General features: G+C 36.9%; 1 pseudogene; it reads left to right on the forward strand.

The window, feature by feature from the left end:
- Positions 1 to 10,445: 10,445 nt before the first annotated feature.
- On the forward strand, positions 10,446 to 17,718 carry LOC116138135 (annotated as a pseudogene).
- Positions 17,719 to 18,259: the final 541 nt, after the last annotated feature.

Below are 18,259 nucleotides of genomic sequence, written 5' to 3' on the forward strand. Positions count from 1 at the left end.
TTAAGAAGAAAACAGCGGTGTCAGTGGCTGCTTAGAAGGTATTGGTTGCTCCGACGACAAAACAGCTGCGGATGTTACAGGCACGAAGCGTGCCAGAGGCGAGCTTGTAGAGGGTCCAAGCGTGAAGAAATTCGTGATCGCTTATAAGGCGGTTGGTGAGAAAAGCACCACTAGGCCTTTTAAGGGGCCAATGAAGAAGATGTCCAAGCCAATTGTGGGCTTGAGAAAAGGTAAAGCACCCAAGCAACACGATGGCTTAGAGACGAAGAAGGTGATTGAGCCTTATGGGGGCTCGAGCAAAGAGTTTGCCATGTATGCTGGCGACCTTAAAAAAAGCACGGCCAAGAAAAAGCCCGCTCCTATGGGTGCAGCAACTACTCCAGGGGGGAGTAGACCTGGTTCGTCCAAGCCAAAGGATAGGGAGATGGGCAAAGTGACCAAGGCTGATATCAACCAACTCCCCGACCATATTGGTGTTAGGGCTACGGTGGCCAGGGATTGTGTCACCCGGCAAACATTTGTGGCTGTTAAGGACTTAGTTGCCTCCTAGATATTGACCTTAACCTGCAGCTACGTGGCTAAGGTACTGGTAGCTCGCTTCCTTTTTTTGAATTTTACTCTTGTTTCTTGCTCGCTTCTCACCTTTTCGCTTTCAGGTTGCCATAGCGTGCTGACTCCTATATGAAGAATGTGGCCAAACCTTGGAGGGAACTTACAAGGGATGGATACTGCCAGAGATTGTAAAAGAGGATGCCTTGGCCAGGGCCGTGGTTACGGAGAAAGAGAGAGAAGCTAAGCAAGCCAAGCTTGAACACCTTAAGGAGGAAGTTGCACCCTTTGGGTTCAAAGAAAGGGAATTCCTTGATAAACTTAAGGCGAGTGAGGTTGCTCAAGGTAAGGCTGAAGCTAAGGTAGCAAATGCCAACTAGAGTTTGGCTCAGCAGCAAGGAGCCAACAACAAGCTAAACTATAATCTTTCCTTGGCCTAGAAAGTAGGAGCAAGCTGGGAGGCCAAATTCAAGTAGACTTCACTTGACCTTACCTAGGAAATGATAGGTCGGCAAAATGCTGAAGTTGAGGCCGAGCGACTCAAGCTTAAGATTGAGGAGCTAAAAGAGGTCGTCACTACTTGATCCTGGGATACGTTTTTAGTTAATGAATTAAACTTTTAGTGAATGAAAGAACATTTTTCAACGTTTCTCTTTCGAGCAATAATTGTTTCATTCCTGTAGAGTCATTTAACTCATCCTAATCGGACTTTGGAACCCGAATTTTGCTCCAAGTCATGCGTAGTTCGCAAGTGGAGGTCGTAAATAAGGTCATCAAGCACACCATTAAAAAGAAGCTTGAGGCTAGTAAACAGCAACGAAGCACTTCTTGATGCCGAGTTTTTCGCAAAAAGATCTAAAGTCTTCATTATCAAACTGCTTCCCGTTGTCGGTTATTATAGTGTGGGGGACTCCAAATCGACAAATAATACTTTGGTAGACAAAATCTTTCAACTTGTTCGATGTGATGGTAGCCAAGAGTTTAGCCTCTGCCCACTTGGTAAAAATCAACATAGACCACTGCGAACTTAACACTCCCTTTTCCTTGAGGCAAGGGTCCAATCAAGTCAATACCCAAAATCACGAATGGCCAAAGGCTTGTCAAAGTAGTCAATTCTTGAGGTGGAGCTCACATAATATCTACAAACCTCTGACACCTATCACATCTACGCATATAGTCCACCACATCATCGAAAACCGTCGGCCAACAATACCCCTAGCAAAGTACTTTGTAAGCTAGGGACTTGCCACTTGCACGATTTCCACAAATCCCTTCATGGATCTCCCTTAGAACATAGTATGCGTCTTCATGATCGATACACCATAGTAGCGATACGTTGAACCAATGCTTGTACAATTTATCATTGATAAGTGTGTACCGGGCTGCCTTTGTGTGGAGTGTTCTAGTTTTAGTTCTCTCTTCTGGTAGTGTACCATCCCTCAGGTAGGCAATGACCGAATTCATCCAACTATATCTCTAACTTGTTGTTAAGATTGACACTTATAAAGCGGAGATGCTTGGTTTTGGGAAGAACTTAATTGGCATAGAATCAACCTTCTCTTGGTTCATTGTAAAGGCTAAGTGGGCTAATACGTCCGCTTGCATGTTCTTGTCCCTTAGGATCTGGAGAATTGTGAAAGACCTGAACTACTTGAGCTCGACTTCAACTAGCTGTAGGTAGAATGACATCCTATCTTCCTTCACTTGTTACTCTCGGTAATTTGGTGGACCATGGGTTGTGAGTCACTGTAAACCTTAATGGATTCTGCCCCTATTTCCTTGGCGAGGCTAACCCCTAAGAGCAGTGCTTCATACTTAACCTTATTGTTGGAAACGACGAACCCAAATCTTACCGTAGCTCTGATCAGGTTTCCTTTAAACTTTCGGGCAAGAGCCCCGCTCTTGCTCTTTTCTCATTCGAGGAGCCATCTACATATAAAGTCCATTGCTATAAGTCGTCGAGCTTTTACTTTTGTTGCTCGATTTCTCCTGAGGTGCTTGCCCCTGTCAGGCTTGACACATCTTCTGGCTGATAGGAAAATTCAGATATGAAATCTGCCAAGGCTTGACCTTTGATCGCTGTCCTCGAGATATACTTGATGTCGTGCTGACTCATCTCTATTTTCCACTGGATTAAACTACCTGATGCCTCGAGCTTTTGCATTATCTTTTTCAAAAGGAAGTTGGTCAGCACGTGAATGGAGTGTGCTTGGAAATAAGATCGCAGCTTCCTAGTAACAATGACAAGGTGAGGACAAGCTTCCCCATCTCAGGGTACCTCATTTCCATGTTGAGCAATCTTTTGCTTACATAGTATACTGGCCATTGCACTTCTCTTTCCTCGCATTCTACCATCGCATTGACAGTAGACTTTGATATCGATAAGTACAATAACAATGACTCACCCTAGATGGGCTTTGACAACAAAGGCGGTTGTCCTAGATTTTTCTTCAGCTCTTGGAAGGCTCTCTCACACTACTCTATCCACTTGAAACCTTTCTTTCCTTTCAGGGTCTCAAAAAGTGGTAAGCATCTGTTTGTGGCTCAAGAAACAAATTTGTTAAGTGCAGCCACATGCCCTATCAAGCTTTGTACCTGTTTTACGCTGGTTGGGCTTTTCATATTGAGCAGAGCTTGAATCTTCACTAGGTTGGCTTCTACACTCCGTTGTTTCATGAGGAAACCCAAGAATTTCCTTGAGCTTACCCCAAAAGCACACTTTAAGGGGTTGAGCTTCATTTGATATTTTCTAAGGATGTGAAACATTTCCCCCAAATGCTCAATGTGGCTTTCTACGACCTTTGACTTGACAAGCATGTTGTCGATGTACACCTCCATAATCTTGCCGATTTGGTTGGCGAACATCTTGTTCACCAAGCGCTGGTAGGTCGCCCCAGCATTCTTGAGTCCAAACAACATAACCCTATAACAATAAATTCCACGGTAAGCAATAAAGGCGGTATGCTCTTCATTGGGTTGGTACATCGAGATTTGATTATATCCTGAGTACATATCCATAAAGTTAAGTAGAGCATTTTCAGCCGTCGCATCTACTAGTTGGTCGATCCGTGGTAGTGGAAAGTTGTCTTTAGGACAGGCTTTGTTCAGATTTGTGAAGTCGATGCAAGTCCACCCGCTTGTTGTTTGACTTTTTGACTAGGACCGGGTTGGCGAGCCAATCCAGGTATTTGACTTATCTATGAAGTTAATTTTCAAGAGTTTGTCAACTTCATCTTTGAGCACTTGTGAGCGCACTCCGTCCATAGATCTTTTCTTTTGTCTTATGGGCTGAGCCTCAGGGTCAAGATTCAACTTGTGGCACATTACCTCGGGGTTGATCCCCACCATATCCGCATGCACCCATGCAAACATGTTAAGGTTTTTCTACAGGAACCCTACCAAATTATCAACTATTTCTCCGTTCAGACTGTTATCGAGCTTTAGTATGTGAGTTGGATCTTTCTCACTGACACTTATTTCTCATAACTCTTCTATCGGCCCTGCTGTTGGTTCTTCTATATAGATGCAAGGATTTATTGTATCCTCAAATGGTCTGGAGTTTGGCTTGGATTCTGCTATAACCATTGTTCTCAAGAGTGACCACTTTTGTGCCATGTATATGGCCCTATTGTAACATTCTCGAGTTCTTTTTTGAAGCTCCTTATCATTGCGACCCCTCGGGAGTCAGAAACCTCATTGCCTGGTAGTGGACCGATGTGACTGTGTCAAGTCATCCATGATCGGCCTTCCGAGGATAACATTGTATGAGCTAGGGCAGTTTACCACTAAAAATTTGGTCATCACCGACCTAATCTTGGGCTCCATCCCCAAAGTCACAGGGAGGTCAATCGTCCCCTTAGGAACTAGGCTATCCTTGGTAAATCCATAGACGGCAAAGGGCACACCCTCAAATCCCTTTATGTGAACCTTATTCCTCGGAAAGCTCCCAGGAAAATGATGTTCATTGCGCTCCCATTGTCGACCATTACCTTTTGTACTTAGGCATTATTGATTCTAGTTATGATTACAATCATGTCATGATTGTGGCGAAGGGATTCTTCATATTCCTTGATCATGAACCCTACTACCTCGCTCTCTTGTCTAGGCCGTTTGGGCAACTTCTATTCACAACTTATTATCCGAGGAACCAAGTCTGTCCTTGCCTCACGAGCATATTGTTCATGAGCACGCCTTGAGCTTCTTGCTGTATCGGGCCCCTCTATGGATCATGCCAACCCATACCTCGTTGTTGGCTTTGGTAAGGCTTACTAGACCTGATTTTGGGCTTGGTTTTGGACTTGGTTCAAGATCTGGTGTTTTGCTTGCTTGGATTTTCACAAGCTGGTGTCGTCTTAACGAATTCCTTTAAGTGGCCCCTTCTTATTAGGTTTTCAATGAGACCCTTCAAAGCTCGGCACTCGTTTGTGTTGTGCCTGACATCTTGATCGTATCAACAATACTTTTGTCGATCTCTTTTGCTTGGAGCCCCCTCATTCTTTTTAGAGTGAGCAATCTCTTCATCTCATAGGAGACTTCATAGATATAAGTGATGTGTTAAATGAGGGGGCTGTATTCTGCGTATTAGTTATCTTTTTTTTTTTTTTTTTTTTTTTGTCTTTTCTAAAACTTGTTACGATCCCTGTTATTGTGGTCCTAGTCCCCGCGCTTATCCAATGGGTGATCTCATCACTTGTCCGGGGCCTACCACTCTGAACTTGTAGCAATGCTTCCCGCGAGCTTTCTACCCATTGGAGTTTTGCGGCTGTCTAGTAGAACTTGGTCAGGCTTACATGATCTTCACTTTGGAGCTCTTTCCATAGCTTCATGTTTGGTATAGTCCTTATAATCAGTAAAGTTTGGATGGACTCCTCAAGTGCATATGCAACCTTGCCTGCTTCTTTTGGAACCTTGTCAAGTACAAGGTTAATGTTTTGTCTCTTTTCTAATGAATGTTGCTCAAGTAGCTAAACGGCATTGTGAATTGTCTCCTCGCTTGAAATTGTTGCAAATACAGTGAGACTTATACCACCTCTTGGCATCCCCTACTAGTATAACTGCGAAGCACCTGTACTTCGCCAAATCGGAGGCCTATTGCAGATCTATCAGGTTGTTGAAATTATCGAGGTGGTCTCTTGAGTCCCCTCTCTTGTCGAACTTACTTTCTAGCACCCTGAACCTTACGGAAATGGGTTCTAGTGAACTTCTTAGGTAAATGGGGAACTTACTATTTCCTCGGTCATGCCATTCTGGCGGGCTTTCAGATTGTCGAGTATTCTCTATACATGATCTAAGTCTTCGTTATGGTTGCCTTGGTTGGCTCTGTTTAGCCTCACTTTGAGCAAATGATCTCTCAAATCTGTAGCTTGCAAAGCTACTTTATTGTGCGCATTGATGTGCAAATTTGAGTCATGATGGCTAGGCTGATAAGTGTTATCATGCTCGTCGATTCGTTACTTGCGACATCTGTTATAACCAGAACGTCGGTCATTGCCAGGTTGGTACACATGGCTCCTCTCGCGAGTTGATGAGGATCGATCTTGTCTTAGACATGACTTAATATTGGAACGTTGACGCTGGGGATATCGTCGAACGTCTCGGGGATGACCATTGTCTTCACTCTCCCCTAGTGGTTATTTCCCTAGCCACCTCCTGGTGTTAGTTTACCCTCGGGACTCGAGCTCATGAGCGGAGTGTAGCTTGCGATGTCAGGGGTATTAGCCACCTCTTAGTGCCGATAAACCAGACTGGCCGCTTATAGAATTCATACCTGTTAGGGTGGCACTGGTGAAGCATGGCTGGTTAAGATTCTGGGCAGGTGGTTGCTGATTCCTCAGCTCTGCCATGTTTTGTTGCACCACCTATGCAACCATCATTCTAATCATTTCCACTAGCTAGCCGTTTTCAGGTTTCGACGTTCCTATCCCCTGGTTATTCGCAACAGGTTGAGTTGGTAGCACGGGTGGTCGGTGCCAGGCGGTGTCCTGTTGTACCTCCTGATGGGTGATTTCCACATTCTCAAGGATTTTGGTAGTAGTCTTTGATCTGGTGTGCACCATTATGGGCTTAGATTGGGCAGATTATCGTGATTGTTCGTAGGAATTACTGTGATGTTGTAGGAGGCTCTCATTCTAGTGCCAAAATGTTGATATATAAATCTGCACCAACCAGAGAATTCTGATCGACCTTGATGGAACTAGAATGTATGTACGCGTGATTACAAGTAACTAGCAATAGATAAATATTAAGTGCAATAAAATAAATGATAATGTGGTTTTTTAAAGTGGTTCGGCGAGACAAACTTTTGAGCTTACATCCACTGTTTTTTGTATTTGTTGGGAGAGCTTACAATGAGAATTATGTGTCCAAGTTGTAACCCCTTTTTCATCATTTGTTGGGGTTTATATACAAGGTTTGTACAAAGGAAATAACGAAAATAAAGGGATTACAATTGATCTGAATTGCAATTATGATATTCTCGCGATTGGGCGTTATGATCGCGCAGAGATTGATGTTGATTTGGTCATTCTTGCAATATCTGGGAATTGATTAAATGATCATTCGGGTTGTTCACGATTAGCTTATGCTGGGTTAAGCTATGTGTTGATGAGCTTGAGCTGGGTTGGACAACTGGTGGAGTCGGATTGTTCCGGGGTCGAGCTATATCCTCATGGTAGCCTGAGCTTGGTGGAAAAATCACACACAACAAATCAAACATCTCCATAATAAAACTAAGAGTATTGTAATTTAAGCCCCACTAAATTTCTTTCCAAGTCCCAGTAATAAGTTTTAAATAACATTCATCCCATGATAATTGATATTAGTTCTCATGGAAGTTGAACTCTAATTGAATAAAAATACTAGAGTTTAAGAAAGCAATTTTATCAAGAACGAAAATGGCAACTGAAATTAAGCATAGGAGAAAAAATAGGAATGATAGAGTTATCAAAGAAATTTAGAAAGAAAAATATAAGAGAATGGCAATTGAGGAATGAAATATGGAATATTTATAACTTTAATTTTTAAATTAATTTAATTATTATCACCAATAAGATCATCATATATTTTTAAACACTTTTGTTAATGTCAATATTCTTTTAAATGTTATTAACTCGTTTACCGGTGGTAATCAATAATTTATTACCATTAGCAAATGCTAACAAACAAAATTCGGATATATATTACCAATAAGATTGGTTATGTTATAGTTAATTTTTTAATCTTATGCTTTTAATAAAGCTTTTGGTGTGAGGATATCTCAAAGCTTTACTTATCAGATGAAAAACTTAAATCATAAAAAGATCTTTATAAATAAAAAACATTAATCACACTTTAGTTACAACTTTGAAGTCTTTCATCACCATAAATTGATTACATATTATTCACACTTTGAACTCTTATATGTACATAATTGAAGGGAGAGGAAGCATTATAAAAAATTTAATATTTTTAAAACGTTATATAAAACCAATTATTTCTTTATAAATACTATAAAATATCATACTAGAATTCTTATACTAAAAAATGAAAATTTCAAATGTATAATGAAAAACTAATCATGGTTATAGAGAGTTATATTGAAGCTCATTGACTTTATTTTTTATGAAATATAAAATTTTTAGAATTTTTCTAAAAATATACATATAAGTTGATAGAAATTTAATGAAATAAAAAAAAAATGTATTTTAATTTAGATTAAATAATTAAAAGTTAAGAATCCATAATATTCTAAAAAGGTTAAGAAAGAAACTTAAGAGAATTAATTGTAGCAAGGGTTTTTATTGAATTTTTAAATCTCAGGGGGGCCATTTATTTTACGCAACATTCTAGAAGAGCATTCCATAAATTAATATTTCTCAACCACAAACTGCCATAAATATAATTTCAATTATATTTGTTTATTACGTATTATTATTCATCAAATGAAATAAACATGTGCTTGACTCCATAACATTATTGGTTGTGTCAACTTTAAGTAGTTAAAAGACAAAATATTTAGCTGTCAAAGTGTTAATCACACAACTAATTCCTAAGAAGAAAAGTAAGAATTTTAATAAAGCAGCTTGTGGTCAAAGATATTTTTCATTTTTGATATTAAAAGGTGTTTGGGTCAGTTTATATGCGCTTCAACTAGTCTTTCAAGACCCTATTAAAAAGAGTTAAAAAAAAAAGTTTATTGGATAAAATTATTTTTTATGCATATGACAATTAAAAATAACTATTCCACGAATAGTTTAAGGGGGGCATGTGCAGCTTGTGGTCAAAGATATTTTTTCGTTTTTGATATTAGAGGGTGTCAGGGTCAGTTTATATGCGCTTCAACTAGTCTTTCAAGACCCTATTAAAAAGAGTTAAAAAAAAAAGTTTATTGGGTAAAATTATTTTTTATGCATATGACAATTAAAAATAACTATTTCACGAATAGTTTAAGGGGGGCATGTTAGGTCCACTCAATTTACACGACATTCTAGAAAAGTATTTATCATTGATTGTTCATCAATGAAAAAAGAATAATGTTATAGACACCGATAATTTATACTGAACCGACGTACGTGACATCCAATTAGATGTAACCACGTTAGAGACAATACTCGTCTTTTGTGAATGAACGGTCGTCCAATAATTATAGATGTCCGTCCATATTTGATGAACGACTGTTCATCACAAATTGACAAACGTCTATGAAAATAACAATAGACTCCTGTCCATAAAATTTTTAAAATAAAATAATGGAAAACGTGTCCATCACCAATTCACCATCTATAATTTTTAATGGAAGGCCAAGCCTTTGACTCTAGACGGGTGTTCACTTTTTGGGAGTTTTATTTTCTAAGCATTTTTTTTTTAAAGTGTACTGGGCATAGCAGGAGCACATTTGATGCCCCATCTTCAATGTTGGTTGATTATGGACAAAAAGGCTTGCCTTTGGATGGGCGTCCATTGTTTGGGAGTCATAGCAATATGTTTATTTTCTAAGCATTTTTTTAAAGTGTAGTGGGCATAGTAGGAGCATTCAAGTTACCCACTCATTTTAAATAAATAATTGACAAGTTTTGTTCTCATTGAAAATGGACGCCTACCCATATAATATGGACAGGTGTCAATTTTTTTTTTTTTTATAATTTAAATTATGGACAAACATCTATTCGAGCGCAAGAATCTTTAGACTTTTATCAAACTTTAAAAATCCTAAAGGCCCGCCCCTGGTAATGGTTTGAGTTATGTTAAGCTGGGACCAGGTGATGTAAGGCTCACAGTGGTTGGTAAAGATGGGTTTAGAGTGTGAATGGATGTGCACAAGAAAATTTTGGCTGAAAATAGCAGGTTTTTTGCCGACAAATTGGCGAGAAAAGATAAAGAAAACAGAGAGATTTTGCATACAGTAGAGATAAGCGAGTGCGATGACGTGGATGTGTATATGGAAACAGTGGTGTTGATGTATTGTGAGGACTTGAAGAAGAGATTGCTTGGTGAGGATCTTGACAGGGTCTTGGCCAAATGAGCGTGAGAGAGATGGCTTTGTGAGAGTCTCAGAGAGATGGCGTGAAATTAAGAGAGATTGAGAGAAATGGCGTGAATTAGGAGAGATCGAGAAATATGGCGTCAGTCCCATTTGTCTAATGCTAGCTGAAACAATCACCAACTATCACATCATGATTGTATAAAAAGGTTTTATGAAAAAATTGTAAGTGTAGTTTTATTGCTAAATTTCTACTTCAGGTGGTTGAAAAACAAAAACAAAATAATAAAATAAACATTGTTTAGGTTCCGCTAAGTAGTAAAAATTTGCAGGTGCTTTTATCTTGCTATAAAGATACTCCTCCGTTTTTCCTAAATATTCTCTCAGAGTTAAGGATAAATATTTGTTTGGTAACAGTTCCTCCTCTTAAAGGAGTATTTGTTATATTGTCTTCACAACTAGAAGTGACCAAAACAATCTCACCATCATGTCTTGGACATGGACTTCACTTGCACTTGTAGCTCTTGTCTTCTTCCTCCAAGCATTTCTCTGGAAAAAAGACTCAAAAACTAAGAGACTACCTCCAGGTCCGAGAGGGTTCCCAATTTTTGGAAGCCTTCATTCGTTGGGAAAGTTTCCTCATAAAGATTTTATTGAACTTGCCAAAAAATATGGCTCCATCATGTTCTTACGTTCAGGCTCGATTCCTACTATTGTTGTTTCATCACTCACGCTGTTGAGCAGTTCCTAAAAACTCGAGACCTTGTTTTTGCCAGCAGGCCTCCTGTTGAAGCTGCAAAACACACAGCTTATGGGCAAACTACAAGAAAAATGGCTTTCCGCGTCTAGCAAAATTAGGCACTGATAGTAAAATTTAGACGCTAAATGTCTTGTGCGTCTAAATTTTGTAGTCGTCACGTAATTGCAAAATCTCTATCGCAGAAAGTATGGGCATTAAAAAGTTGGTTAGATGCGGAAAATTTTTTTGGCGACTATAAAATTAGTCGCTAATTACTAATTGAAATAGTCCCCCACTTAGACGCTAAATATGTAAGAGTAATTTGGTAAAATTATATCACGACTAATCAATTAGTTACAAAATATGCCTTTTAGTGACTAATAATTTGTCGCGAATGCCACAAAAACTAGACGCTAAAGGTGTAAGGATAATTTCATAAAAAAATTTTGTGACTATTTTATTAGTGGACGAATATATCTTTTAATGACAAAAATTTAGTGATTAGTTCTAATAATTTTAAATGTTGAATGTAAAATCCAAATATGATGAATTTCTTTTCGCTACTAAAAAATTAGTTACAGAATGTGTTTTTTTGTGAAAAAATAATTAGTGGTAAAAGTATTTCGTTTTTAGTGGGGAAATGTATATACCTAATTTGGTTTCTTACATTTTGTAACTAATGTTTAGTCATTAAAATCAATTTTTTGCATCTAAATAATATAGTAACCGATCGTATATGAGTTTTGGAAACTAATTATTTTATTAAGATATTATTTATCAGTCTTTGCTACTGTATTATTTCTACAACTAATAATTTAATAGTTAATTGGTTAACATTTAAGAGCATTATTTTTTAATATTATATATTCAACATCAACAAAATAATTGTTTTTTGTTTCAGCATCTCCAACATTTGAAAATGTTGTTCTTCAAGCATTTTTATTTTCTGTTTTTTTTTATCAAATAAGATGAGCTACTCCTCCAACTGTTTAATCTTATTTTCTTGTTGTTGCACTATGCGTCTTAACTCTGCTTCTGCTCCTTCAAGCATTGTTGCACGAATGTATCATTTTTTCCTACCATCAATTCAATGCATATTCAATAAGTCAAGCAAGAAACTAAATAATTACAAATAAATTATAATTATTCTGGGGTATACAATATGCGACAAAAACTTATGAAATAGCAACAAAAAAAAAAGACTACTCCTCAAAGTTCACAGAACGTACTGCAGCACCAAACCAAAATCAAATTGATGGAGTAGAAAAGCAAGTATCTCACAGATTATCAATCTAAAGTTCAATTCCCTAGTTTAAAATTTTAAACTAAGTTAAATTTCTACTTTCATTCAGCCAAATGTGTTTTGTTAGAATACATCCTTGTTCATAAAGGCTATAAATGTTTGAAATCTGATGGCAAAATAGTCATCTCACCTAGTGTCTAAGTTTAATGAACATGAATTTCCTTTTGCCAATAATCTTGGTTTCAATTCAAGGTCTGATTCTGGTCCCAATTTCTGTACTTTTGATTGTTCATCTAATACATTGCATACAACTTCATCTTTACCATTCAACGTTGTTCAGCATGCTGTTCCTTCACCACTGACTCCAAAAAATCCTTCCACTGTTACTGATTTCAAGTTACATACGACTTACCCTACTACAAAATCAACATCTAAAGATCAAATTGTAGCAACTACTTCTTAGAGTCAATCTAATAACATTACAATAGTCAGCACCAACTCACCAATTTCAACCAAACACTTTCTCATAACAGTTTATCTCGAGGACAACCAACAACAATTTCAATCTTAGATATTGATCCTTCAAACACCTTAAACATAGAAATCTCTCAAATGGTACAATCCCTTCCTTCACCACACTATTGTCCCTCAGTTTCAACTCTTGCCATTGTCACCTCATCAAATTCAATCCCTTCAAATTCAGCCTACCTAAATTAAATTTCTACACAAGTTTACCAATATCATAACTTTACCAGTGTTTGCAGTGTAATTTTAGTTAACCAACATCATAAATTTCTACATAAATGTATGAGGTAAAAAGATAGCAATGAACTAAAAAAAATAGTGTCAAAAAACTCAGAACTAACCTTTATGTGAGCTGAAGCCTTGTCAATTGTTGTGAAGACCTGTGAAGACCCCAGAAGATTCAACAATATCCTCAGCCCCATAATCGCCCCAAGGGATCTCAGCCGGGTCCCTAGGTGGAGAGTTAAATGTTAGACCTTAAGTAGAATCAATTACTTATGTTTGCAATAAAACCACACTAGTATATAAATCTTAATTTGATCTCTGAGGCCCTACCTTTTGCAGAAAAATTTAATCTACTTCCCATTTATTTGCAAAGTGGATTCATCCACAACCTTGAGGGTTCCCTTAAAAACTCCATGAGTGGAATCATACTTAAACATGTAAGCCTACATGAGAAGAGAAAAAAAAAAATGAGCAACAACAACTCCTTTCCATAATTTGAAGAAGTCTAACAAATCATTACCATGGTAAATATTTGACTTGAAAGATGAGCAAACATTTATCAGGGAAGAAAAATTTTATACTACCAAACATAATCACGAAGCAAAAGAAGACTCAACCAAACACACTTATATTACCACAGAAACTTTCAATAAAAAATTGCACATAAAATAACTATATGAATCATTATTTAATGGTTAAACATCCACCAACCAAAGAGAACTTAACAAATAAAAGTGCGACAAAGCGCAACTAATTGTGCATCCTTACCATGTACTTGGCATCAACAAAAGGATCATTTACTGCTACCATGTCAATATCATCCCTGGAGGTTGCTACTCTCAAAACTAGTTTTCCAATGCGACCAAAACCTGCAAAAGTTTAGCAAAAAGTGAGTTATCATATCACAATTCTTAAGTAAAAAGCCTTTGTCTGAAATGAATAAGAATATATGCAATCGTAAATATTGAGATTTCCAGTATTTAAAACGCTAGAGAGATGAGCAACTAATGAACTCTTCATTACAGCATAACAAATTATCAGTCTAACAAATACGCCATAAGAACTCAAATACCATCTGTTAAAACACATAAAAAACTAAGCTCCTAAACCTTTTGTAGCTCCTTGTAATATTTAGTTAGAGATGAACACAACTCTTCAGCTACTTTCGCAAGGCTAATCCCTTCAAAGTCAAAATAAGCAAAACAAAGCATAGTTCCAATCAGAGTAAAACATACCATTGATTCCAATCTTTGTGCTCCCACTACTCCGAGTTTTTAACAAAACAAAACAGATCAGCACACTATTAAACTAGTTTCCAACTTATGAATCACTAAATGAAATCCTTTTATTCTTACTTTGAACTGTGGGTGGCAACTCTGTAGCAGTGGCTTTGATGGGTTGAATACTCTTGGCAACATATCTCCCGCATAATTTAACACAAAAGAGTCCCACTATTAACAACAAAACAAGAACGAAACAAACAAATGCATCACCGAATATTAATTACTAGGTCACTCAACTGTAAAGAAGAAGACCCGCTCGCGACCAAAGAACCAAAAATGCTTGAAGTGTTGAGATTAAACCCAACACACGAACCCTGTGAAAATTGCATTATATAAATATGTTATTAGAATGCAGAAGCAAACTTTTAAAACAGCTTCTTAAATTTTAAAAAATAAACAAATAAATAAAAAAGATCATCCAAAATCAATACTTAAAACAAAATAACACGATTTAAAAAGAGAAAGAAAATTATTCGAACACTTTCCGGTGACATTACTGAAATTGAAAACAGAACTGTTATGAAACAAACTGGCCGTACAATGTTGTCCGTACTGGTAATGTTACAGAGAAGCCAGTTACCTAAACTCAGATAAGCTTAATATATAAATATATTTCCAAATATATTAAATGTAATAAACTTCTATTTTTAATTCCATAAGCACCCAAATAAATAAAAGAAGCAACTGAGATTCCAAGCTCAGTTCAGTCAACAACAACCAAACGAGCTTCTAAAAAACCAAGGCAAAAACAGAGGATGGCGATCGGACCTTGAGACGATCGGAGGAGGAAGAAGAGAAGTCGGTGGCGCGTGAAAGAGAAATGGTGGGCGTAGATCTAAGGAAAGAAGAGAAAGCCATTTGTTGAAAACAACAGTGCCACTTTTCCCAAGGCTTCTCTTTTTAACAAGCAGAAACCCTAATAAAGAGGAATAGAACAGAAAGGAGAGGGCTGGGTTTTGTGTTTTGACAGGAGGCAGTGGCCAAAATACGAAATGAAGTGTTTTTTCTCAGTTTTGGGTTAAGTCTTGCAGAGAATCCCAAATCCATAACAAGGAAATTAAAGTCTAAGATGCCAATAAAACCTTTGAGTCAACAAAGCAATGATGCCTATAATAATGGCACCAATTCACAAGTTATCAAACAAAATTCAAGTATCATTGAGAACTAATTATTATGTCAAAATGCAATGTCAATACATGAAAATACATCAGTTTCTCAATATTTGAAATCAGATTCAATGTTATCATGTGAGAGAACCAAAGAACCAAAATATATACTTACAGGAGGAAAGGGACTGCCTCATATTGGATGAATAAAGGAAGCCAAGAAGATCAATTGAAAGATGAAGATGCATGGAGAAGAGATGAGGTGAGGTTCTGCATTTGGGAAATTCGGGAAATACGGATTAAGATGAAGATGCGTCAAGAAGAGATGAGGTAAGTTTCTGCATTTGGGAAATTTGGAGAAATAGCTAGGGTTTCCAATGAAGATGCGTGGAGAAGAGATTAGGGATTGGGAAAAAAAGGCTTGCTTTACATAGGTTAGGTTTTTTGTAAATAACTTAAAAAAGTAATGCTTTTATTTAGTTGTTTAATTTTTAAATGTAATTATATTTGGCAAACAAGTAAATTTGGAACTAAATATTTAGTCACAAAAGAATTAGTCTTAGTTGTCTATATTTTAGGTCTGGCAGGAACAAATAATTTGGGGGAACATGAATTTTTCAACTTAAATTGACAACTAAACCAAATTTAATTGCTGTATATAACTTTTTGCAACTATTGTTAATATGAACACAAACATTTGTTGCTAAAAATATCTTGGGCCCCTGGTGATTATTGTCCAAATATGGGATATTTTGGTAATTTCATTATTTTATAACTAATCATAATAGTTACTAATAAATTCCTAATTATTGACAACTAATTTAGTTACAAAGGGTTAGTTGCAAAAAATTGTTTTCTGTAACAAAAAATGTATGCAAAATATAATATTTTAGATGTAAATTGTCAAATTATGAAGGGAAAAACCACCCACTAAAAATGACAATTAAATTTATTAATCACTAAAGCAACCTGTTTTGTAACTAGCAAAATAGTCGTAGAAAATTTACTTTAGATGCCAAAAGTTAGAACATGTGAACCCCAAAATTTTAATCATCTTTGCCCGACCAATAGTAATTTAGTTGGTGAATGTAGCCTTTATGTAACTAATTCTGGTCGGTTGTCAAAAAATTCTTTGCAGAATGTAGTTTTTCTTGTAGTGGCTTGTCCTCTTCATCTTATGGATCTTATTGGCAAGCCATGCACAAGATTTGTACGCTGCAATTTCTTACCAGTGCTAAGAATAGTTCTTTCAGGGCCATATGAAAAGAAGAGCTTGATCTCTTGATTGAGCACATAAAAGAGGCTGCTGTTGCCGGTGTTGCAGTTAAGTGACAAGGTCTCATCTCTCAGTTCAGATCTGACTTGTAGAATGGTGTTTGGGACGAAATATGCGGATGTCGAGCTTGATGAGAGAGGATTCAACACTCTGATTCACGAGGGTACAAAATTGGTGGCCATTCCTAACTTGGGTGATTACATTCTCAAATTGCTTCACTTGATCTGCAGGGGTTGACCAAGCGAATGAAGGCGGTTTCCAAGGTGTTTGATGACTTCTTGGAAAGGGTTATTAATGAGCATGTTGATTCCAAGGATGAAAATAGAACAAAGGAGTAAGGACTTTGTTGATGTCATGTTGAGCTTCTTGGGATCAGAAGAAACCGAATACAAGATTGAGCGACAGCACGTCAAGGCCATGCTCTTGGTAAGCAATCCGAGAATTGTTAGACTTGGAATCCATTTGTTAAATTTAAAGTACTAAAATTTCTTTAGTTTCCAATTACTTTTATATGTTTTTGAATTTCTATTAAAGATTATTTTCTTCTTCTTGAAATGAATATATATGATCAGGACATGCTTGTAGCTACGGAGGACAGTTCAGCTGCAGCTATTGAGTGGATACTTTTAGAACTTTTCAAACATCATGAGATTATGGAGAAAGTACAAAAAGAGTTGGAAAATGTCTTGGGACTAGACAGGATGGTAGAAGAATCAGATTTGATGAACTTGGAATCCTCAGACATGGTAGTGAAAAAAACCTTGAGACTCCATCCTGTAGGACCTCTATTAATCCCTCATGAATCACTGAAAGATTGCACAGTAAACAGCTTTCACATATCAAAAAATTCGCACATTTTTGTAAATGCATAGGCAATCGGAAGAGACCCTGAACCATGGACTGTTCCTGAAAAGTTTTTCCCGAAAAGGTTTATTGGGAGTAATATTGATCTTCGTGGCCACCACTTCCAGCTTCTCCCATTTGGTTCTGGCCGCAGAAGCTGCCCTGGAATGCAATTGGCACTCACATTTATGAAACTTGTGGTAGCACAACTTCTGCATTGCTTTGACTGGGAGCTTCCAAATGGGATGTTGCCAAGTGAATTGGACATGACTGAGGAATTTGGTCTTGTAACTCCTAGAGCAAATCATCTTGTGGCTATTCCTACTTATCGACTTCACAAATACTGATATGGCCTGTGTAATTTCTGAAATTGTCTTCAATCATGCACATCAGAACTTGCATGCTACTGAATAATTTTATTTGTATTAATAAGAGGCATTTTCAAAACTAGAATTCAAGCCACTGTATAACTTTTATACGCAAATAAAAAGATCTACTTTATGTTTGTTTTATCATTTTTGCTTTTGTTTTGAAATAGTGTGAATCCAGATTTTGAAAATTTACTCATCCATTTTATCATTTGGAAGCCATTAAGTAAATTGTCCATGCTTTAGTGTAAAGAAAGGGAGACAATGTAGAATCCCAGTTTGTAGCCACTACACTACACTAACTTGTAAATGTTTTAATCTTGTAGTTGTTGTAATGTTCATGAATGATCCAGAATATTCTAAAGATATCATTTTTGGACTATCAGGGATAGGGTTACTTCTCTAGTTCGTACAATTTGTATTTTTTTTTTTTTTTTTGGTAAAATCAGTAGTTTTAAAAAAAAAAATGCTTCATTACATTAGAAGGTATCGAACTATCACTTTTTTCCTATTAAAGGTATCACACTATTTTTTTTTTTTCCTATTAAAGATACTAAACTATCAATTATTTATATTAAATGTACCGAACTTTAAGTTTTTTCTATTGACGGTACCACTACAAGAAAAACTACATTTTGCAACCAA

Source organism: Pistacia vera, unplaced genomic scaffold, assembly GCF_008641045.1.
Source record: "Pistacia vera cultivar Batoury unplaced genomic scaffold, PisVer_v2 Contig338, whole genome shotgun sequence".
In the NCBI taxonomy this organism is placed as follows: Eukaryota; Viridiplantae; Streptophyta; class Magnoliopsida; order Sapindales; family Anacardiaceae; genus Pistacia; species Pistacia vera.